Raw genomic sequence first — 23,806 nt, 5'->3', positions numbered from 1 at the left:
ATGTTAACCCTGTCCTACAACAAGTTGGCAGTATTTTCCAGCCAGATGTAATCTGCAAATTTAATAAACATACTCTCTAATTATTGTAAATAATTTATGAACATGCTGCATGATTCTGTCCTTTACTTACTTTTTGGAATCTAATGTAATATCTTTTCACTCTGACAGGGAACAATTGATTACTCTTTTGAGTACAATTTCCATCTGTCTTACAATGGTTTTATTTAGACTGCATTCTTCCAGTTTTTATGTAACATCTGCTATAGTTGAAGTCAAGATCCGTGATGTGTACCACCCTAATACATCATGTTGGAAAGAAAACTGATCAGTTTTTTTTCCAATATCCACATCAGACACAATTTCTTCTTGACAGATCCTTGACTGTTACTTACCTAACCATTATTCTATTGACTCAGACAAGGAAGAGTAATTTGTTCACGTTTCTGAAATTACTTGAATTAAATTGGACATTTATCATTTCCCTGGATCTGTTTCCCTTCTTCTTAAAGATCACAATGACTTCTGTATTCCTGGAATATAGCCCATGCCAGAAAGTTGCTGATAAAGAGTTGGCAAAACCAAAATATGGTGTTCTCAAGCTCCTCTACTTTTCAGATATGCTTTTATATGTTGATTCTTTCCCAGTCGGTTTTAGTTCTTATTTCTCTTACCCTTTGCAGTTCTGTTAACACTGACTATGATCTGTTTAAGTAAGGCTGAAGGAACAAGGGTGCTGTGCACTTTATAATGTCATTGCTGAATAGTGGCAGATTATCTCTTATTTCCACACAGTTACTGACAAAAATACTAGTCTTGTAACTCGCTATTTTGCTAAAATCATTACAATGCAATACAATATTTATAAAGATAGTGTAATTACCGCACCAGTCCACTTAGATGTACCAATGCAATTGTTCAGGAAGTATCATCTGTTTAGTTTACTACTACCTGTAGGCCACCTTCTGCGATTCGTTAAAGTCTGCAAGTACAGTCTACACTATTCAGTGAGGTATATTCTTTGCTGGTTTATGTTAAGTGAATTAGTAATGCCTCAGTCTGGAAAAATAGTTGGAGAATGTTCAACCAGAACTCTCATGAAGGAGAACCTGTCTACATGGGCTTGGGTAGTGAACTAGCCTGTTCACACTACTGCTTCCAGGGTAGAGCTAGCTTTTAAGGAGCATGTTAAGACCCATCTTGCACAATAGGTCTCTCAGGCCCCAGAAATCCCTAGAGCACCTTCAAGGGAGAACAGGAGCAAGCAGAAACAAAGGTCAGAGAATGAAGAGATAAAAGAAAGCACAGCATGATTAAAAACTGAGCTAAGTATCAGAAAACCAAAGATGCCTTTTCTAGCAGAGCAAAGCTCTGGAAGGAAAAAGGAACAGGGGAGCAGATGAGGCTGTGTGAAGATGTTACAAGGTTAGGTGTATTGCAGAGCAGAAACAGAGTATCATATCTTCTAATCATCTTCCACAGCTGGGCAAGGCACAGTAGTCGCTGAAGAGTGAATGCAGAGGGACCGTCATGCAATTGCTGGTCATCCTGCACCAACTCTGCTCAGTAATCTGCAACCCTGTGCAAGGAATAAGCAAGCAGGATTGCTCAAGCCCAGTCGTGATGGGACCTAGTTTATCCCTAACCTTTCCCAGCTGTTTCCTATCCTGCTCTCCAGTGAAGTGCCATAGGCCTTGTCTAATACTGCAGTACCCTGAAGCTCTGTTTCCTTTGGTGCTGTGAGTATCCTGAGTGAGTGCATCTTGGGGTTTTCAGATTTTTAGCCCATAATTTATAGTGACAGGACAAGCTGGCTGCTAGTGCTGTAGTGGAAATGTTATGACAGGTTAGCAAGTAGTAGAAAAATTTGCCCTGGCAGTGCCTTGTTTTGCTTGCCCTAGTTCAGCTTCTGGTTTGTTCGCTGCATTTGTTATTTGTTGGGGTTTAAGATAAATCTGAAAGTGGACAATGAGACTGAATCTGCTACATCCATCTCTTATTAGAGGACTGACTTTGTCTCGTGCTGGTTGTGCAAAAAAACGAAGCTGGCTTATACCTTGGTAGTTGAGATGCAGTTAGGTTTCAGGTTTAAACTGTTACTATATGCTTCAGTTTGATTTAAGTGAAGAGTCTTTTCTAATGTTATCTTAAGCTTCTACTCTCGCTCTTGAGGGATGCTCTTAAGTTAAAGTCTGGTGTGGGCCCAACATCCATCTACTGGATATGGTTACAGGGAACAGTTGAATCTTCCAGGGCAGGAGCACCTCTACATTTCCTGGTTTCTGTAATAGATCACTGGCTTTCTGAAACAAACCAAAAAACTGAACTTCTGACTGTAGTAATTGCCATGTACATGCATGTGCTTTGATGCAGTTCTCTAGCATATATTGTAAAGCTATCAGATGTGAAAACTTAATTGCTGACTGCTAGGGCATTAATTAAAATTCTTGTTTGTGAAAGCTCAAGTATTAAATGCTTTCTTAGCAGCTATCCTATTGGATTTGTCTTGCCAACAGTAAAAAAACACCCATCTCTTGCAGTTCTGTTCTGTGAAAAATCCCTTGTGATAATTCATCAGGATTTATGGTTTAAATATGTATTTATTCCAAAATATTTTCTTATGCTATTCACTTGGAATATATTGGATAAATATTCCACTCATTTCTGAGATTTTCTTGTTCTTGAAGTTACAAGTTTGAAGTAACACTGGTACTTCTTTCATGTTAAAGTGTTGGATTAACAGATATCTGTTTATAGAGCTATTTATACAAAACAATCTGGCAGCAACTGAGTTTAATAAGAGAAAATTCTACAGCTAATATAAATTATCATGGCTCTGTTTATATCAGCATGCTTTTATATCAGTGTAAGAAGTGACACAGAATATTTCTATTTTTTGGGGGGGAAGGGGGAAGGAGGGGGATTGTTAATGTTTTTTGTCTATATAATCAAAAGGAAAAAACAAAAGTAGGACCAAGGTGGAAGAATAGCATTTCTTGGAGGAAATTATATTTTCAAATATTTGTTTGTGTCTGTTTAATAACTTCTAAGAATACATTTGAGCTTGCTTTAAGAATTTTTCTCTGGCAATATTTAGAGGAAAACTAGTCTTTAACATATGGGTAGACTGGGAGTTTCCAAGTAAGATTTTGGTTCACTGTTGGGAACCAGGGAACTCAGTATCATCTTTATTAGGTTTCACTTACCTGTTTGTTCCTTTCCCTATTTTTATTATCAATTTTCTGAAATTCACTGCCCTTTTTCCAGATTTTTATTCTTTCATTTTCTTAATAAAAATTATTATCTGGAAAAATAATTTAAATACATTAATTCCTATGTCTCCAAATGTAAGCAGTGAAAAATTGTATTTTTTAATCCCTATATACATTTTTATATTTTATCTATATCATAACTTTCTTTTTCAACCAATATTGAATGTTGATTAAATGCTAGTTCAACAGTCTGGCCTGATCCTTGAGCTGTCTTGCATCTGGCATGAAAATAAAATGACAGCCAAGATGACGGATACTAGCAATTAGTATAATTTTTTTTTTTTTCATTTTGACCTTGCTTTCAGACAGAAGACTGAAGTTTAATGCCGTGTTCCATAATTACTGAATGACTAATGGATTTTACTTTCCCTTAGCTATATATAATGCTTATAGATAGTGACTACAGAGCATTGTATTTTAGTTGATACAGCTGAAATGATGTGTACAGGGTCTGGCTGAGCTGGAATTGATTTTCCCCTATAGCAGCCCTCTTGGTGCTGTGTTTTATCTTGGGAGCTGGCAGGGTGTTGATAGCACACTGGTGTTGTGGCTACTGCTGAGTAGTGCTTACACAGCACCAAGGCTCTTTCCAACATTTCCCCCGCAGTGGGACGGGGTGGGCAAGATCTTGGGGGGGACAACACCAAGACAGTTGACCCGAACTGACCAAAGGGATATTCCATACCATATGACGTCTGCTCAGTATAAAGCTGGGAGAAAGGAGGAAGGGGGTGGGGTCACCCTTGGTCCTCCGAGGCAACCACTACGTGTATTGGAGCCCTGCTTCCTGAGAAGGCCCAACATCACCTGCTAATGGGAAGTAGAGAATAAATCTGTTTTCTTTTTTTGCTTCCACGTGCGGACCTTTGCTTCGCTTTGCTTATGTTAAAACTGCTTTTGTTTTACCCACAAGGGTTGGTTTGGGGTTTTTTTCCTATCTTATTTTCTTTCCCTTTTTTGCCCTGTTGAGAAAAAAAAGGGGAAGGCAGGGGAAGTGATAGAGCGACTTGGTGGTTACCTGGCATTTAGCCAAGGTCAAACCACCACATGATGGTTGTTACATTTCTTCATGCTTATCGCAAAATATTTTTTTAAAAATCTAAAATATATTTTCTCTTTAAAGTAAACACTGAACAGTTCTTGTGCCTCTTATTGTACCAGATGGCCTGTTTGAGCCTAACCTGAGAGAGGAAATAAGACTGAAAGGAAACGGGACCTGCATTAGTCCTGCTAGTATCAGTGATTCAGGCAGTCTGACACCACCGTGCATCTTCAGGTTGTGTAAGTAACTCCTAATGATCTTTGGTTTTGGTATTTATATAGGAACCGATACACTAGTAATGAAGTAAATTGCACTTAGAGATATGTTAGTTATTTCCCATGTCCTAGAATTTTTAATGCTATTGATCTTCTAAAACCATTTCCTGTAGAACTGGGAGACAAACCACACAGTTCCCAAGGCCAAAGCAGGGAAGAGGTGAGGAGGGGAGAGGATTTTCACCTCACTAGTTGATGAAATTGAGAGAACTGTGGCAGTAGCATTTCTGGGCCCTGTGGTTTGCTGCAATGAGGGAAATAACTGTGTTGCAACACTCTGAGCCACTCTCACTGATCCCGTAGGTAAGCCTCAAAGGACATTGTTTATTGTTCCTGTTCGTGGACCAGAGAAAAAACTTATAGCGTCTAACTGATGAGTCATTTTTTCCTTTTTATTGTTTATGAATGGAGGCTGGGTAGAGGAGCACTTGTTCAGGAACTGCAGAATGATAGCTGCTCCCCACCTGTATTTACACATCTGAGCTTTGATCCTAGTTGAGGAAGAGCTCCAGGAATGCAAAAGTCACAGGCTCTTCACAGACCTGGCTTAGGAGAAGGGTTGATCTGGTACTTAACTGGATAGTAATATTTCACATCAAGCGTTGCCTTGACTCTGCAGTTCATTTTCCAGTTGATTTTGTGCGCAATTGAAAGGTTGGAACTTGTATAAAACCATTTCATGACTTGTGTTCCTTGAAGCATACTGTGCTCATCAAGTTCAAAGGAAATAGTTTAGACTCTTGGCTTGTTGTGAGTCTTCCAGATGTACTTGCAGGGAGCATGCATAACCTCATATTCAACTTCTGCTTCAAATGTTTGTGTCTAGCATTTTTAAGTGAAGTAGTTGAAACTTAGTTCATAAATCCATACAAAAGCTGCTATTTCTAAAGCTGTGTGTGATTAAAAAATGTACTCATTTGAATATTTTTAAAGTTTGGCAGCATTTCATATTACGTGATCTTTGTAATATATGAAAGATATTCTTAACAAATAAATTAAGCACTTGTAACTTGTGTGTCTACCAGCATACATTGTATTTCCTTGGCTTTTGAGAAGCTAGCCATCACAAAACTTTCTTCTTGCACTCTTCTAACTTTGCAGACACTGAAGTAAAATGCTTGCCTTTTTCTCCACTGATTACACTTTTTATAGTTTAGTGCCTGTAACATACCCTTTATTAACTTAGTGAGCAACAATCCATTCAATGAAGCAGTAGTGAATTTCACAAAAAGGAGGATAAGCTGAACTATGTACATGTATTCATGCATGCACAATCTTACGGTTTAGGTGATATCAAGCCATGCTGTTCTTTAAACTAGAACTTAAACTTTATCATTTAAAATCTGTTTACATTGATCAAGAAAATTAAATTACTAAATTTACTAAATTATTAAATTTACTAAAAGCTCTGAAATATTAATTCTAACACAGAACCTCACACAACCAGAGGCTGTTTCTAATGGGTGTGTATAATTCAAACTGTAGCGTGCCTATTAAAGGTTACACTGTTTGTTTATATTGCATCTGCTGTGGCTACTGCCCTGCTTCTTACTGCACAGCAAAGAAATTTCTCCATGGAATCCACATGTGATCTCTTAGTACAGGTGGGAAGGACTTTTGATTAGGGGTAATTGTATTTTTTCTGCAACTTTTGTCCAAATTTGTGACCATGGTTTGTGTTAGTTGTGATGGCAAACACAAAAAAGAGTATAAGTCAAAAGGCAAAACTCCAGAATGCAATAAACCAGAAAACATTAAAGAGATGATTGAGAAAAGCAGAAGAAACAAGCTACTAGAAATAACATGATGATAAATATAAGCAGAACATTTATGTAGGACTTCCAGTAGAAGGACAATGAACTTTTAATTAAGATACGGGAGACAGGCGGGAATTCAAGAAGTCGGATGACAGATCAAACCAAGAGGAAGATGATCGGCTTTTCGGTGAGCTGTAGTAATAAAATTAAAAAGCAATGAAGTTACAGAAAGTTTCTGATTACCTGAGTTGAGGGGACTTTTGGCAAATTAGTTTGAATGTGGCATATTGAACTGATTAGGCTTCTAATTTAGGGACTGTGTCATGTTTTAGCATAACTTGGCCCAGATAACAACTCAGAATCTGTCACTTCCAGCCTTACACATTGAAGTGCAGGATGCTGAAATGAGCAGAGTCTTTATACTCTTCTGCTGTCTGAGAATGCTTTCATTATTTCTCCTCAACCATTGTGGTATGTCATCAGCATAACTTATTTTCCTAGTTACTCAAGTAATGATTCCATTATTTCTCCTTGTGTCTGTTCTCGAAAAACAAGACTCAGCACAGATTTCCATTGTGCTTTGGAGTCTTCATTTAGAAATCTGTAGGCACTAGGGCTGGCTAATAAAGTTTGAACCCATTACAGAAAGGACAAAGCAGGAAAGAAAAATAGTGTTTTAGTCCTCTTATGACTACTTGAATGGCTATTAGAAGCAAATTTAATTCATTTAGAAAACATGTTCTTGTATGCAACTGAAAATATTAATTCATAGTTTAGTAATATTTCTGTCAGTTTCATAAGGGAATTAAATGCTCTACTCACTTTATCAGGAAAATAATCTCTCCATTTAAATTAAGTACAGTTCTTAACAAATAGTATTGAACTGATCCATATATTATCAGTTTATTGATAAGACAGTATTTCATGTAGCTCTCCCAACATTATCAGAAAAAAAGGTAGTTACAGGGGAGAAAATCCTTCTACTGCTGGTGCTATGTTCTAAACTCCTGCTTTTTTAAAAATAGAGAGGCTGTGCATGAGGAATGTTAAAGGTTGTCAAATGGACACGTTCTGCCTTATCTTTTAATTCAGGCTCTACTATTTTTATATAAATTCTGTACTTCTGTGTCCTGCTGAAGCTGTTTGTCAGATTTTTAAATATGTAAGTCCAGACCCACAGTCAGTTCCTGGAAAGAGCACATATGTGTGTGTATACCATATTGATGCCAGTATGAAGGGGTTATCTTGTTTTCCAGAATCTTCAGTAAAATATTCTACCCAGTCTGTAAACCTGGGCAGGTGCAGGACAGAAGGGGTGGGTGATCTGCCTATTCCTGTAACCATACCCTTATCCTCACTTCTGTACAGATCACTGTTTAACAAGAGAGAAACAATCTATGGATATCATTATTAAAGGATCCATGATAAACCAGAATTAAAACCACCTGATATTGTGTGGGTTTGTGTGTGTATGAATAAATGCTATTCTGGTCTATAAAGAAATTCCCAGATTTAAAAAATTATGTGTCATTTTCAGATTTTATTTTTTGTAACAGAATATCTCTTTGCAGTAAAGAATCAAATGGAAGGAAGAAGTAGGGAGGAAATCCATGTCCTACCGAAATGTGCCTAAGCTGCTAAACTGCCTAAATGTCAGTGCAAATATAGATAGTTTACATTATATGTCAAAAAAAATATATTGAGATAAAGCTTTTACATTTAACTTACTGCAAAATACTGCTACAACTTGGAAAATGTCATGGTGATAGGAGAAACAATGTTACTGTAGCACAGAAAATTCAAATATTATTATTACAGCAAGGCATAACAGAGCCTGTGGATGAGTAGGATATTCTCATATTATTGTAGCTTTGTATTTTAGGTATGTAGGACTACCTCTGCTGACTGGTATTCCTGCTTCATGGATGTTTTTCCTGAAGAAAATGTGGCTAAGCATTGATGTTCATGTACAGTCTCTTTTCTGTGTCAACACTGATAATCAGCTTTTGGAAGGTTTGTCACTGGTAAACTAAGGGTGTGCAACTGTATAAAGCGGTCACATTCAAGTCACACTCGGTCCAAGAGCTCACATGGCACCATTGCCAAAAATAAAGCAGCATTGCATAAGGATCTGAAATATTCTTTTTACAGGGGTTCTCAGGTGAAGTTGGGTGAGTGCCTGAGGGGCAATGCATAGAGACCCTTGCTGTTACTTGATACTATGTTTTCTTCCAAGAATTTCTGCTCTGAATAATAACATTTTGCCCAATGAAGGTGAAATGTCCATTAGTTAACTCTGTTGTGTCTGTAACAGAGAAGAATCCTGCAGATGCTAATGTTGATTCAGACCTGTTAAGATAATCGCAATGACTATAGACAAAACGCAGAATAAAATGTTAATCTAGAGAGCTGGGTCTGTAGATTCTCATCCTATGATATAAGTGAGTTAGACTCAAGGAGGCCAGAAAGGGATCTCTCATTTCCTTAAATTGCCACAAAAATGGGGTTAGATTGTTTTCAGCTGTGCAAAACAGTCAAGTAGCAGAACACACAGGAATAGCTCTGAGAGTATGAAGACTGAGCAATATAACATAATGTGTTTTAGGTAAATCTTCTTGACAAGCCTTCATGGGGAAAAGAAAAGCCCGTTGCTATCAAGAAAAGTTAACTGCCGTTGATGAGCCTTGGAATCTAGGAGTATTCAGCCCACACTGTGGACTTGGTAAGATTTTTATCCATACTGCCTGGACAGAACTGAGAGGGTATCCGAAGATTTTGACTGATTTTCTGCTAAGAAATATAAGGAGAAAAAAAAAAAAAAAAAAAGAAAGAAAGAAAAAGGGAAAGGAAAAAAAAAACCCAAACCTCCTCATTTTTTAGACAGAACTTATTTGAAACAAATAGAGAAATGATTGCTATCGCCGCTATTGGTTAGCTAAGAAACAGAAGCAGATGAAACCTAACACATGAAAGACAACACTGTTCGCACTCTTTTCTTTAGAAAAGAGGTACACCTGCAAACTAATTTTGTCTGATGAGTGTAATTAGTGTTATACATTGTTAATTAACTATAATGAAGGTGTTGGTAGTATAAACTGAGAGACTCACAACAGGTATGATATTTGAATTTCTAAGGAGTTTCATATTTGGTAATGATCTTAAAAAGACCTAAAAAGCAGATTTCATTCCATCTGTATTTGGGACAGAATTTTATGAATTGCAGATGTAGGTCCATCCAAGGTATTCAAAAGGATTTAAACAATTAAATTCCTGTTTATAGGTGTGAGAAGACAGTAGGTGCTGAAATCAACAGAAGGGTTTAAGATGCTTTGCTACTTCAGAAAATCTTAGAAGAATCTTCAGAGAGATGAGTAAGTGCTTAAATACCTTTAAAAATTAGCTCTTTCCTCCCTCTCAGTTCCTAAATCTATTTTGCAAGTGGGAATTCTGATAAAAATTTCCATAAATACACTTCAAAATATGGTGCAAGCATATTTGGGCATAATTTGGACAAGCAAGTTCAGAAGCCATCTCACTGAAAAGGTGTGATATAAGTTAGATTCATAATGATCAAACTTTTCTTTGATTGCCCTGTATTCAATTTTATCATCTTCTGCATGCACCAAACCAAAGTATACGCTCGCCATGGTTTAACTTGCCAGGCATATCTGTTTTATGAACTGAAACAGCACAGCTTCATTTTTAAGTAGTTTTGGTTTTGTTTTTTTACATATAACAGTGCTGTTCTGTTACATTTGGTGGCCCTCTATGACAGGGTTACAGCATTGGTAGATAAGGAAAGAGCGAGTGATGTCGTCTACCTGGACTTGTGGAAAGCATTTGATGCAGTCCTGCACAACATCCTCATCTCTAAATTGGTAAGACTTGGATTTGAAGAGTAAACCACTCGGTGGATAAGGAATTGGATGGATGGTCCTACCCAGATAGTTGCAGTTAACAGCACAATGTCCAAGTGGAGAGCAGTGACAAGTGGCGTTCCTCAGGGGTCAACATTGGGACCAGCGCTGTTTAACATCTTCACTGGTGACATGGACAGTGAGATTGAGTGTACCCTCAGCAAGTTTGCTGACGACACCAAGCTGTGTGGTGCAGTCGACACACTGGAAGGAAGGGATGTGCCATCCAGAGGGACCTGGACAGGCTTGAGAGGTGGGCCTGTGCAAACCTCATGAAGTTCAACAAGGCCAAGTGCAAGGTCCTGCACATGGGTCGGGGCAATCCCAAGCACAAATACAGGCTGGGTGATGAGTGGATTGAGAGCAGCCCTGTGGAGAAGGACTTGGAGGTGTTACTGGATGGAAAAATGACTATGAGCCAGCAATGTGCACTCACAGCCCAGAAAGCCAGCCATATCCTGGGCTGCATCAAGAGAAGTGTGGCCAGCAGGTCAAGGGAGGTGATTCTCCCCTTCTACTCCACTCTCCTGAGACCCCACCTGCAGTGCTGTGTCCAGCTCTGGGGCCCCCAACATAAGAACATGGACCTGCTCGAGTGGGTCAGAGGAGGGCCACAAAGATGATCAGGGGGCTGGAGCACCTCCCCTGTGAGGACAGGCTGAGAGAGCTGGGGTTGTTGAGTCTGGAAAAGAGAAGGCTCTGGGGAGACCTTATAGTGGCCTTCCAGTACTTAAAGGGGGCCTACAGGAAAGATGGGGAGGGCCTCTATCAGGGAGTGTAGCGATAGGATGAGGGGTAACAGTTTTAAATGGAAAGGGCGTAGATTTATATTGGATATAAAGAGGAAGTTCTTTACTCTGAGGGTGTTGAGACACTGGAACAGAGAAGCTGTGGATGCCCCCTCCCTGGAAGTGTTTAAGGCCAGGTTGGACAGGGCTTTGAGCAACCTGGTCTAGTGGAAGGTGTGGCGGGGGGGTGGAACTAGATGATATTTAAGGTCCCTTCCAACCTAAACCATTCTATGATTTAAGATTAAATAATTCAGATCAGTGCCAGAATAACATTTCTGTTTGATTAAAACTTCTTTTTAAACAAGGGTTTCTGCTTTGAAATCATCGTGAGTTTCAGAGGGCTGGGAGACTGACAGAACTTCTGATGATAAAATACCCCCTTAAAAGCCACTTTTCATTTTTATCTATTCAGTAATTGATGCCAAATAAAATAGTACTTTTTAGGAGATTGAAAATCTTAGAAAAGTAGATTTTATTTTTGTTGTGGTAAGCCCAGGAGGCAACAGAGCACCGCACAGACGCTTGCTCGCTCCTTCCCACACAGGGAGGAGGAGGAAAATAAAATACTCTAGGATGGAGACAAGGACAAAGACAAGGAAGGGTGATTCACCAGTTATGGTCACGGGCAAAAGACAGACTCAATTGGGGAAGAAAGAACACCAATTTAATTTGAACTCCACCACCACCACTAATGTACCAATCAGTAGGACAGTGTTCTCACAACCACATCTTAAAAACACCTTCCCCCCACCCTTCCCTTCTTCCTGGGCTCATCTTTGCTCCCAATTTTCTCTACCTCCTTCTCCTCAGCAGTGCAGGGAGGCAGGGAATGGGGGCTGCGGTCAGTTCGTCACCCATTGTTTCTGCTGCTCCTTCCTCCTCAGGGGGAGGACTCCTCACACTCTTCCCTTGCTCCAGCATGGGGTCCCTCTCACTAGAGACAGTCCTCCATTAACTTCTCTGACATGAGTCCTTCCCACAGGTTGCAGCTCTTCATGAACTGCTCCAGCGTGGGTCCCTCCTGCAGGCTGCAGTCCTCCCAGCAACAGACTGCTCCAGCGCAGGCTTCCTTCAGAGTCCCAGCCTTCTTTGGGCACAGCCACCTGCTCCGGTGTGGGGTCCTCCATGGGCTACAGGTGGGCGTCTGCTCCACTGTTGTACCCTCCATGGGCTGCAGGGGGACAGCCTGACCTCTCACCTCGGGCCGTAGGCGAGTCTCTGCTCCAGCTCACCTTCCCCGCTTCCTTCCTCCCCTCAACTGACCTGGGTGTGCATAGGTATTTCCCTCACCACTTCTCCTCCTCCCAGGTTTCCCTTCTTAAATACGTGTCCTGGTTCAGCTAGGATAGGGTTAAGTTTCCCCAGCAGTAGGGGGAAGCTCTAGCCAGGTTATTCAATACCATGCTGACGTCACCTCCGGGGCACCCAAGCACGGAAGAATCGGTGAACGTGTGTGGTGTGTGGTCACTCTCCTCACTGCTGTATCAGTACATTTTTGTTCTGTTTATTGTTATTACTGTTATTGCTATTGTTACTGTTCTTGTTGTTGTTCAGTTTGTTGCTGTTGCACTGTTGTATTAAACCTCTCCTTATCTCAGCCCGGAGTTTGTATTTTACTCTGCCCCATCCAGTCGGAGGGTGGGGGAGGGGCAGTGGCAACGTGGTCTCAGACCCCGGCAAGGCCTAAACCACCACAATACGTTATGACAGAGGCACAGCCACCATCACTAATTGGCTTGGCCTTGGCCAGAGGCGGGTCCAACTTGGAGGTTCTCACAGAGGCCACCACTATAGCCCCCTTCCCCACTACCAAAACCCCCACCACACACAAACCCGACAAAATTTTACTATGTCATCACTATATAAATAGCAATATAATAGTCATGTTATGTATCTACTGTCTATTCAAAGAAAAACAATGGCAAACTAACTAAAAGCTCTTTCAGACTAAAACTTAAATTTTCTTTTGCATTTGGGTATTAAATTCCTGGTATTAGTCAGTAACGTTTTGTGATTTAATATCTCAAAGTAAGTTTTCTAGTTTCCAGCTGTTTTGTTTTCTTTCTTGTACTCAGTGTGCTATGGAAAACCTGAAGTAAAATAATCTTTAATATTGATTTTTTTTTTTTCCTTACTGTAATAGATTTTCTTGATCCTTAAATCCAAAGAAATAACAAGAAATGATCATGGAGAGAGAAGACAGTATAGTTACAAATACTAGTTACTACACCTATTTTATAATCAACACTTCAAAAGGAAAAAACTATTTATCTCTTGACTCTTGTCTACATCTTCTGAGGAGTAACCGATAAATATTGGCAGCCAGGTCAATTCTACTTGAATTTTCCTGCTCAGATAAGTGCTTGACAGTAAGAAACAACAGGAGCAGAGAATCCTGTGGTTAATTGTGCTTTTAGAAATTTTGTTTTTAAAAAGAAGTACTCAAATACTAAAGAAAGAATCTGTGATTGCAGCAGGTTTTTTTCTGAGGCAAATATGTGCTGAAGATGCTTTACATTAAAATCTATAACTCTGCTGGCTGTTAATTGAAAACACAGAAGTACTCGGTTTTTCTTTGCAAAGGTTATTGTTTTCCCCTAAAGTTGGCTAAAAAGAGGGGGGGAAAAGCATTTTTGTTGTAGAAGAAGTTAATATATGGACAGTATTCAGAAGGCATCAGTAAACCTTGGTATTGCAAGTAGTATTAACTCATGTTCAATCTTTTTGGTTTACTGAATGGAAAAGAAAAAGGTGGGTGAAAATACTATCAATATTGGAATACAAATCTATCAAATCATCAAGTTTCGGAATGGGTCATAAAATACAAGTCATGTTGTTGACATTATCTGTCATATCCTCTCAGCAGATTTGCTTTAAGCATTCTCCATGAAATACCATTGCTTGTCAAGTACACCCATCTTCTGCCAGAGCTGCTGTGCGAACCTCTGGCATTCCCTTTCCCCCTGTCCCAGCACTGGAACAAGAGAATCAGTCAGGGGCCAGTTGGTCCTCAGTTGTCACACTGTTATCTCTAAAAGTAAATAGTAGAATTTTCTTGTTGAACAGCATTTAAATTCACATACATGTACATGGGCAGTATTTATAATTTGAAAGTAGAGGATTACATGAGGCTATCAGGAGCTTGAGCATCTTGTAGTAACAAAGAGGCATGTCTGTGTGCACAGAGAACTGATCACAGAAGTGTTAATGGTTGAAATATTTATTCTACTCACAAGAGTAATATCAATTATTAAAGTGGGAACAATATAAGATTATTTTTTGTTGTTGTTGACGTAACAGCTAGCTTTGTTACACTGTACCTGACTTTTTAGCAAATCTGGTGCAAGTTGAAGTCTTGCATCCTGTATACAGGCTTACACTCTCACTCACTGGGAGTTAAAATGGGATTTGAATATATGCAGTCCCGTAGTACGCTGTTGCTTTATTTCTAAGCAAACTGAGGTAGATAATAGGAGCATAACTATGAGGAAGGAACCAGGACTGCATTTTGGAAAATGCTATTGTCCAAATCTCACTATTATCTTAAGCAATTGACAACTTCAATAGTTATAGCATTTAAGTGATAGTTCTCATGCTAAGCCAGTAAACATGTGGTAAGAAGGCTGAAATTTCAGATATAAATTGCCTGTCAATCTAAATATTCTGTTTCCTTTAACTGACTTACAAACATCCCTTGAAGAGCAAATGATTGAGGGAAAATGCATTCCTGGGTAAAATATGAGCTAAAAATCAAGATGTCATCAGTAGAAGGGTGTCCAACGACTAAGCCTTTCTCATTGAAAAACATCATCTCGAGTATATGTTAAGCAGTTGACGCTTGCTTCTAAACTTTTTCAAGTTGTAGATTCCCAGATGTTTTCCTCTGAAGGATTTTCCAATTCAGTAACTTTCAAATTATTTAGTTCCATGCAAAACATGAATTTTCAAGTATGTGTAAATTACAAGTGCTCTTACAGTGAAAAATATTCACTTCAGGAGATTGTCATAAATGAAGCATGAGCAATTTCCAGAAGAAAAACTGCATTCTTATCAAGAGGCTGCTTTAAACATCTGTATTTCTGATTTTCACCTCCATTCATCCTCACCCTAACTTCAGTTATATCATGAGGTAATCTGTTTGTTTGGTTTTGCTTCTAGGGGTGGAATTTGGTTTAAGATCATTTAAGAAAATGTAGGAGAGTTAGGACAACAAAAAATGCACTGGAAAAACGTGGGAGTTTTATTTAACTTTGCTGTAAATAGGGCCTGTAAAGTACAGTGTTGTTCGTTAAGCTTCTAGCTAAAGATGTAATAAGAAAGCATTGCAAAATCATCTGTTGAAGAAACAGCATTTTAAAGCTGAAGTCTCATAGTGCAAGTCCTGACAAAGGGGGAAGTGTGTAAAATACGCGTTCTCAAACGATTCAGGGAGAAGTAATTTCCTGGGGAAATTTAAACTGTTGCAGGTTCAGAGGCCAAGGCAACTGGGAATGCAGTCTTTGAGAATCTGTGGCTTTCCTCTACTCTCATGGTTTAAATCAATTAATAGAAGGAATATAAAATTAAGTGGCATAGGGCTGTGTTTCAGAAATTTCTTTCCCTCACCATCTTTCAAAGACTTCAAAGAGATCTTTCATTTTAGGTGATACCCTTAGGTTTTTATTTTACTTGAGGCAATACCGTATTTTCTCATTTACACAGTACATGAAGTTCGATTTTTAGAGTACCATAGAAGACTTCCTTGTATAAACATTCAAAATTAACAAGTTGTTTATTGTTCTGTACTTTTCAGATGTTTCTCACATTAAAAATTCTTTTATTGCAAAATGTGCAAATATTTGTGCCTTTATGATACAGGAGTAGAGATCATTATCCCTAATATTATTTGCTTGGAATCTAATTATTATTACAAAGGGAATTACAGAATATGTCTCACTTATTTCTTCTTAGAGGAATGCTTGAATTGTCCGCTGTGATACAGAATAGCTGTGCTATAAGACTTGAAAAAGATGTATAAAACTGCATAGATGGCTTCAAACTTCTGCCTTTTTGCAAATCAGGGACAAGTCCATCTTCTGGTTTTAGAATCAAATTTCTTAGCTGATCCCTCTTTCATGTAATTAATAAAATCAAAACACTAAATCTGAACAACTGCCTCAAAAGTCAACTCTCTTCAAGTATAAAACCTGGACCTATCTTTAGTGCTTCATGACAGCAAGGGTGATACTACCACAACTGAAAACTTTTCACCTGGAATTGGTGCATATCAATTACAAATGGTTCACATGGTACTGACTGAATTCAGTGTTAGCAGTAGGGAATTGGATGCACACAAAACAGCATAACCAACTTATTACACTTTTATTCAAAAGCATTAGCAAATAATGGTAAAAGTGGTAAAATTCCAAACAAAAAGAAGGGAAAACAATTTACTGATGTTGAATATACTTTTAAAAGAATCCTCTTTCTGCTGATGGCTGTGCATCATGTTCTTAAACATGATAACAAGGCCACACTGAGGAATATTCAGTGATTTTGTTGTTGTGGCCAAAACTACCCATAAAAAGTAAATAAGACATCATCTGCAATATAAAAGAAAAATAAATTAAAGCATGGTCTTTGTGCACATTTTAGTCTGATTCATGATCTAATATGATCTTTGTAAATTTACCACCTACCACCCTTCTAAAGTAACCTGTTACAACTCCTCTGAGGTCAATAGAACTCACAACAGAACTCTAATATTTTACAGTAGTGTAAATCTACCTGAAAGATGAATAATGTTTGTCATGCCCCGTTCCCGAGCAAATGCAAGCAGGAAGACAATAATTCCCTCCTCCCTTAGAGCATCACGCTTCACTGACCAATAATAGTCAGGCAAGTCAGATGGAGGAAATCAAAAACAAATTTTTAATAGTCTTTTTCTTTATCCAATGTCCTTTAGCAATTTAATAACACTCAATACATATCAAACATACATAATGATATAAAAATTAAGAAGGCAAAGGGGGGGGGGAAGAGAGAAAGAGGACAGGTTAAAGAAAGAAAGTACTACTGTCCAATGATCAGTAAACGGCATGGGGTCTCAGGCTGGCTGAGGGGAATTCCAAAGAATGACTTTTGTCCCCTGCCTTATATCCTACATTAATGCATAGTCACAGCGCATGTAGCCTTATGATAAGTTTCTTCAGCTCACCTACTTGCATTGTCATATGTGTAAATTATACATAAGGGGGGCTGGTTGACATTATATATCATAACAACAGGGAAAAGGAAACTGGTTGTTCAGCAAAGGCTTTTAGTACCATGATTTTTAGGGAACTGTTGAATCTAGCTTTTGGTCACAAGTTGTTATGGTATAGCTTAATATGGATGATAGTTCCCAACTTGTTAATAGTACAAGGCTAGTTCTGGAGTTACCTAGGCTCTTGACATGTGTCTAGGTCACAGCTCTTGGTGATAGATAAGCAGTGAAGGGAGTGACAGAGGCATTTTCTGCACAACCAGGGCAAATGTCAACAGATAGTAAGTGGCTACCTGGCCTCTGCCTAGTCCCAGTCTCCATCGTTGCACAGTGATGGCATCCCCTTCTTCAGCTTATCTTTTACAACTTACAATGTTAGATATTTACAAAGTAATTATTATTACTGCTTTAAATCCTTAAGATTAATATTAAACAGGATTTGAGAAACAAAGTAAAATTATTTCCTATAACTTTTTTAATTTCTATTTTTATTATACTGAAATGGTGGCATCACAGTTCATTGATATGTACAGAGTTACCAAAATAAAAAGCTTTTTTTTAAACACTGTAAGTTCTTTTCCATAGTTCAGTCTCTGCCAGAAAAAAATAAAATATGCTATATTCAAATTGGAAGAAGCTGTTTGCTTTAAGTAATGATTTAAGACTCAGCAATCTAAGTCAGTAATCTGAGTCTTAAGTAATCAGTGATAAGTAATCAGTCTTAAAACTCAGTAACCTGAGTTGTAACTAATGACTTCAGACTTCATCCAGCTATACCTTTATCATAGGATCTATACTGCAACCACAGACTCGCCGCCAAGATCCTGTACTCACCAAAGTCAGCAGCAAAGTCATTGTTTTCATGAAAGATGTAAAACATTGGTTTTGACTCACAGGATCCTTGTATATCTTCAGCCTTTGGTGATTAGCTAAAAGTAAGACCAGTCTTCCAAACAAACAATGGTCAATAGCTGTTTTCTTGATGATTTTATTTGTAATTCTTTTCAGATTGTGACTAGATTTAAAGCTGGGAGAATCAGATGTTAATTTATGAACTGGTGAGTTTACCAGTTCATCAGCAAAGCTGTGCAAGGTAACTTTTGCATCCATTCATTGTAGGTCTGGTCAGATTCTGTATAGAAAAGTGATGTGGAATGCTTTCTGTCTGTTGTGAAAATTCATAACCAGGTAAGTAAAACATGAGTGGTAACATCTGGTCTGATTCAGTATAATTCAGAGCTGTTGTGCTGCTTCAACTTGTGTACCCTGACCTACCTTCAAAATTCCAGACCAGACACCTCACCTGTGGGCTAGCAAGACAGAAGTGACCCAGAAAGCCAAGTGTTTTACTGCCTTTATGCAATTTTGTACTTTAAAAATGTTTATTTTGAAGGGATGAATAATTCTGAAATACTTTGTACAGCTTTTTCATTAAGGCAGAATGTCAGGGGAAAGTATTACTTCAACCCAACACAAAGAAGAAATTCCTGGCATGTCACTTATTTTCTAACATGACATAAAACAGTGTTTAATTCCTGTGGCTTAAATTGTATAGAAGACTTAGTTTGCCAAAGCTATTTATATAGCTAGATATTATTATTGCCTTTGAGTTTAAAAATTAATTCACTGGCATCATCACTGCATAGTCCTTTGATGAATATACTCTAAGGTCTTCCAGCTGCACAAGCTTTAAGCATTCTACCATAGCATATGTCACAATAAGTCATTCTCTCTGAACTGCAATTTCAGAAATGTATTCCAGGAATTTCTGAGATAGTAATTAAAAGTGAATTTTCAGGTTGATTCTTTCTTTCAGCCTCCAGTGAGTATCTACCAGCAAAATCTACAGTCAATGTATGTATTTTTTTCTAATGTACTGGAGATAAAACATTACTTATGTACAAACTTTGAAATGCAACCAACAACCTGAAGAACATCAAACAAGCAGAAATGGCTAAACAGAAAAAAAACAGGTGTTGGAAATCAGAAGCTCAGTACGCTTCATGTCCAATATTATTTTTGTGTAGTATTTGGAACAGGTTTTAGCACTGATTTTTTTTTTCCCCCGTTTTTTTTTTTTTTTTTGACAAAGAGTGGTCAGAATTTTTGTAGACTCTGGCCCCTATAGTTAAGAACAAATGACGATATTTTGCCCAGCAAAGTTAATTCATAATTAAAGCTTTCTCAAAAAAAATGCACTATTCTAGTTTGTTATATGTCATACTGTGTATCTAGAAAGAAAAAATAACATTCAGATTTTACAGTGTGGTATATGCAGAACAAAAAGCCACAACCAGATTCCTCAAGCTAAAAAAGCAACCAGGAGTGCAAGGAGAGTTTGCAGACTTGTCAGATGTTCACTGCCCCTGCAGTCAGAGCAAAAGATGAAGGGACAGACACATATCTGAAATGGAAGTTGTAATTTGTAGCTTAAATCTTTTATTCCTTTCTATAGAGGAATTTCTGAGTGTGTGTGGTGAGGGAGCCCTCTTTCTCTTATCTTTTTATTGACAGACTTAATCACAGTTTACAAAGAGAAGGTGAGAAACCTGCCTTTGAATGAACACTAAAATTCTTCCTACTTTTACAGATATAGCTAGTCATCTTTGCTGCTGCCAGCCAGGACACTGAACTTCAAAAAGGCTGAAGTCTCTGATTTTCCTGAGAAATATGTAGGAAAAACTGGCACAGCATGTTCCCATGCCTATGAAGCCACCTGATTTGAAGTTTCCATATCCCAGTGCATTAGACAGAAGTGATGGGTTTACATGTTGGGAGCCTGATGAGCCACAGGCAGGGGCTGGAGGCACAGAAAAGATCACCAGTAAAAAGCAGAAATTGAGGAGATGTACCACATCAGGTGTTGTTTGTCTGGCAAGCAATCAAACTCATTTTAATAATTTTCAGGAAGGAATTGTCGCCTGAATTAGAAACTACCAACTTACCTTTGCTGGCCTCTTAAATTTTGAATTATCATTACAGTAATAAGGTTTCTTTGTCTTGATACTATGTATGTTATCAATTCAGTTCCTAGACAAGAAATCTTACTGCATTTTGCTGACAAAAATATGTATTCTGCCTCAAATATACCATACGTCATCACTGGAATAAGTTTATATGTACAAAACATGGTATCATCAGAAAAGCAAAGGGTAATAATGTTATTCCTTATAAAAAGAATAACTTGTTTGAACTCTAACAGAATTTCTTCTCTATTCAGTCAGTAAATCAGCATTATTATATATGATGTGATTACATGAGTATGTGAGTTCTCTATCAAGCAAGCAAAATTCTGAAGTCTCTTTCAGTTTAAACCATGCAGTTCCAGCCCTCCTGTTTGTGGTGGATTGAATTCAGTTTACTAACTGGGATTCTGTTACACATTATGCTCAGAGATATTAACATCTAAACAATATTCATTTGTTGATCTACAGAGTTATTCATTGCTAGCTACAAAATCACAGTTACTTCTGGGAAGGCTCTATGTTGTTAAAGTGAGACTTGCAGCAAGCACAACTGCTGAGATAATTATAATTTGAAACTTGAAGCTTAAGCATAACTTCAATACAAGCACAGGGAGTTGAGGTTTTGAGGCACTTATTTGAATCCATGAATAATAACTTGAAATGCTCACATACTTATGCAATTAAATTAAAACAAAACCAAAACCAAAACAAACAAAAACCCCCACAAACCAAAAACCAAACCCCCACAAACCTTGGCTGAGTTAATATCATCAGGAAGATAACTGGCAAAATAAGTACATCTTAATTATACTAGGTAAGTAATGAACCATCTTCTTTTTCTCCTAGCCCGTTATATGTTTCTCTGTCAAAACATGGTTGCATCTGTTTCAGAAATAGTGTATCTGGATGTACCTTGGATCACTAGGAAAAATAATAGAGTTCCTAAACTGATACAACAAATGTTAGAGTAAAATTTTATTCCAGTAAAAAAAAGAATCATCTGTTCAACAGTGTTCATTTTCCTGCTCTTATTGTGTTTGCATTATAAATACAGTAGGATTGCTCAACTGGTTTTCAGAGTTTTAGAAAACTCCCTTGTTAAGAGATGGGATTTCTTAGAATTTAGTTTTTTGTTATGAGGTATTCTGATAAAATTAAGTCAGATGCTAAGCTGAAGTTGTATGAAGAAGCTCATAAATCAGAGTTGCAGAAATGTGGGGTTTTTTTCAGGTCTCTAAAAACATTTCTAATGAAATAATAGGGCAGCTGCTCCTGCATAATAAATAAAAACAAGTTCCTTACAAAACTAATGTGAAAAAAGTTTCAAGCCTAGAATTTTAAGTGTATATCTAAAAGTCTGATTCCTATCTGCTTAAATTCCATATTGTGTCGCACAAAATGATTTGCAGCCAATGTTATTTATAACACTGCAGCAGGAGGTACACGGAACAGTGTGATGTGCTGTAAACTCTTCTACCTCTGGAGCAGAGGGTTTGTAAGTGGGACCTGTGGTGCATCAATCAGGTGCCAGCAATGGAGAAAAGGCCCTTTCTGGAGGAGTTTCTTTCTCAAGAAAGTTACTAACTTGATTATTTCAAGCCTGTGCCTGCAATTCTTATTTCACTGTGTGAATGTCCTCTGTCCTAAAAGTTGTTATCTCTAAACAGCTTAGAATTTTCTGTTTAGGAAGCAATACTGAATCCTTTCAAAGTAATTCCTCATTTTCTCTTTTTGTCGCATCCTTCCACAAAGAATCTCATACTGGAATGATGTGGAATTGAGCCCAAATTGGCATGGTAATTCCTAAATTCCTGTCCTTGGATTCTTTTCTTCCACTATGTAGACACACTGTACATGACTATTTTCAAGAGATTAATTAGACACAGTCTACCATTTCAAACATCAACGCAAGAAAAATATATCCCCCACCATTGTTATAACTAATTTTTAGTTAGGAAATGTATATGACTTAGCTTCAAATGCTTCTGAATTGGCAGTTTAATCAAACCATTTGTGCTATGTACTAAACTAAAGAACATCATTTTTAATTTTGCTTTTTTTGTGACATGGGAAAGCAGTTTATTTAATCGTTGCACTAGGAGTTGTAGCATACTGGGAAGATAAGCTTGTGAGAGATATTAAAGACTTCCCTACATTTGTGCAAAAATGTAGTGCTTGAGTCTACAGACAGAGATTGTAGATTTTCAGAGAAAACTTTGTGTAAATTCTCTATGTCAAATATGACAGTCTATTCATTAACAGATTCCTCATTTATTTCTGTAAGATAAGGCACTATGGAAAAGAAGAACATTACCAGAAACTATGCTTCTATCATGTTAATTAACAGGTACACTGGGACCATACAGGGGAAGAGGAACAAAACCAAAAAAGAGATGCCTCACAGAGACCTTTAATATGGACATAAAGTGCTAAACATACCAAAGGACTGACAAGAAGATCCTAAACGAATTGGTGATGTAACTTGAATTTATACTCCAACAATTTACAAACATCAGCTTCTCAGAAGAACAGAGGACTATAACCAAATATCTGTGTAACAGAGGACCATTTTATTTGTAATAAATAAATATCTTCAGCTGTTAAAAACTGTAGTTTAAAAAAAAAAAAGTATGTTTATGTCAAATTCAGAAATGGGAAATGACATTAGCAAACTATTGCTGCATTTTGCCAGATGTAATGAAAAGCTGCATGTTTATAGATAATTTTTTATTCTCAAATTAAAATAAAAATATTTTGGCAACTTGACCATTCTCATTTCTGGTCACTATCTTGTAATCAGAAATCCTACATTCTTCTCAAACTATTCTCCTGCCTCTCCTCTTGTAAACTAAATTCATCATGCGATTTCATTTTGTTACCTTGTCTTTTTAACCCTCTAGATCCAACCAAGCTTATCCTAAATCCTTGCAGTAAGGAGCTTCTAGCTTTCTGCTACAGTCACCAGGAAACTGAGAATAAGAAGCTGTCGTGAATGCAGAATAGATTTGTTTCATAAGGCAGGTCTCATGAGACAAATTCCCAAAGTGGGGTGAGAAATCGTGTTGGAACACTTGTCTATCCCTTAAAAACTTGCACTTTATTAATATTTTCCTTTCACACACATTTCAAACAAGGAAAATATTACCCTTATCTGTAACATTTTAGGCTGACTCTCCAGGCTTCTGTGTTCACCAAGATAGACTTTTTCTAAGCGCAAAACTGACATGAATTCTTTGTGATAGGGATACCTGCAAAAATGCTGACTTTGGCTTATACAACCCATTTGCTTATACATTCTTATACACTAGAGTTATCTTTCTGAATAACATTAAATTCCCAACTCAACCCAAGTTTCTGGGATTTTAGCCTTGCTAAATTTTATAGCAATATATTTAAATTATTAATTTAGATAGTCTCTGTGATGTGTCTTCATTTTAAGAATATGGTCTGGGTTTAGGCTGTACTTAAGTCTCAACTATCATGAACTATCATTAACTATAGTTGAGATTTAAGTATAGCCTAAATCCTGAAGAGAGAGAGATGGA

At 37.7% G+C, this 23,806-nt stretch overlaps 1 long non-coding RNA gene across 2 annotated transcripts; it reads left to right on the top strand.

Moving 5' to 3' along the window:
* The first annotated feature begins 4,320 nt into the window (after positions 1-4,320).
* LOC141922277 (uncharacterized) lies at positions 4,321-23,027 on the top strand. Of its 2 annotated transcripts, XR_012622940.1 has the most exons (6): positions 4,321-4,550; positions 8,949-9,065; positions 9,624-9,714; positions 10,119-12,187; positions 18,415-18,483; positions 22,609-23,027. It is a non-coding gene; the product is annotated as an uncharacterized LOC141922277 (long non-coding RNA). The 2 variants fall into 2 exon arrangements; XR_012622939.1 differs by lacking the exons at positions 18,415-18,483; positions 22,609-23,027 and having other exon boundaries at positions 10,119-12,648.
* Positions 23,028-23,806: the final 779 nt, after the last annotated feature.

The sequence above is a fragment of the Strix aluco genome, chromosome 4, assembly GCF_031877795.1.
Source record: "Strix aluco isolate bStrAlu1 chromosome 4, bStrAlu1.hap1, whole genome shotgun sequence".
NCBI lineage: Eukaryota > Metazoa > Chordata > Aves > Strigiformes > Strigidae > Strix > Strix aluco.
Note: the sequence above shows the minus strand (reverse complement) of the source record. Positions and strands in the feature narration are given on the sequence as shown.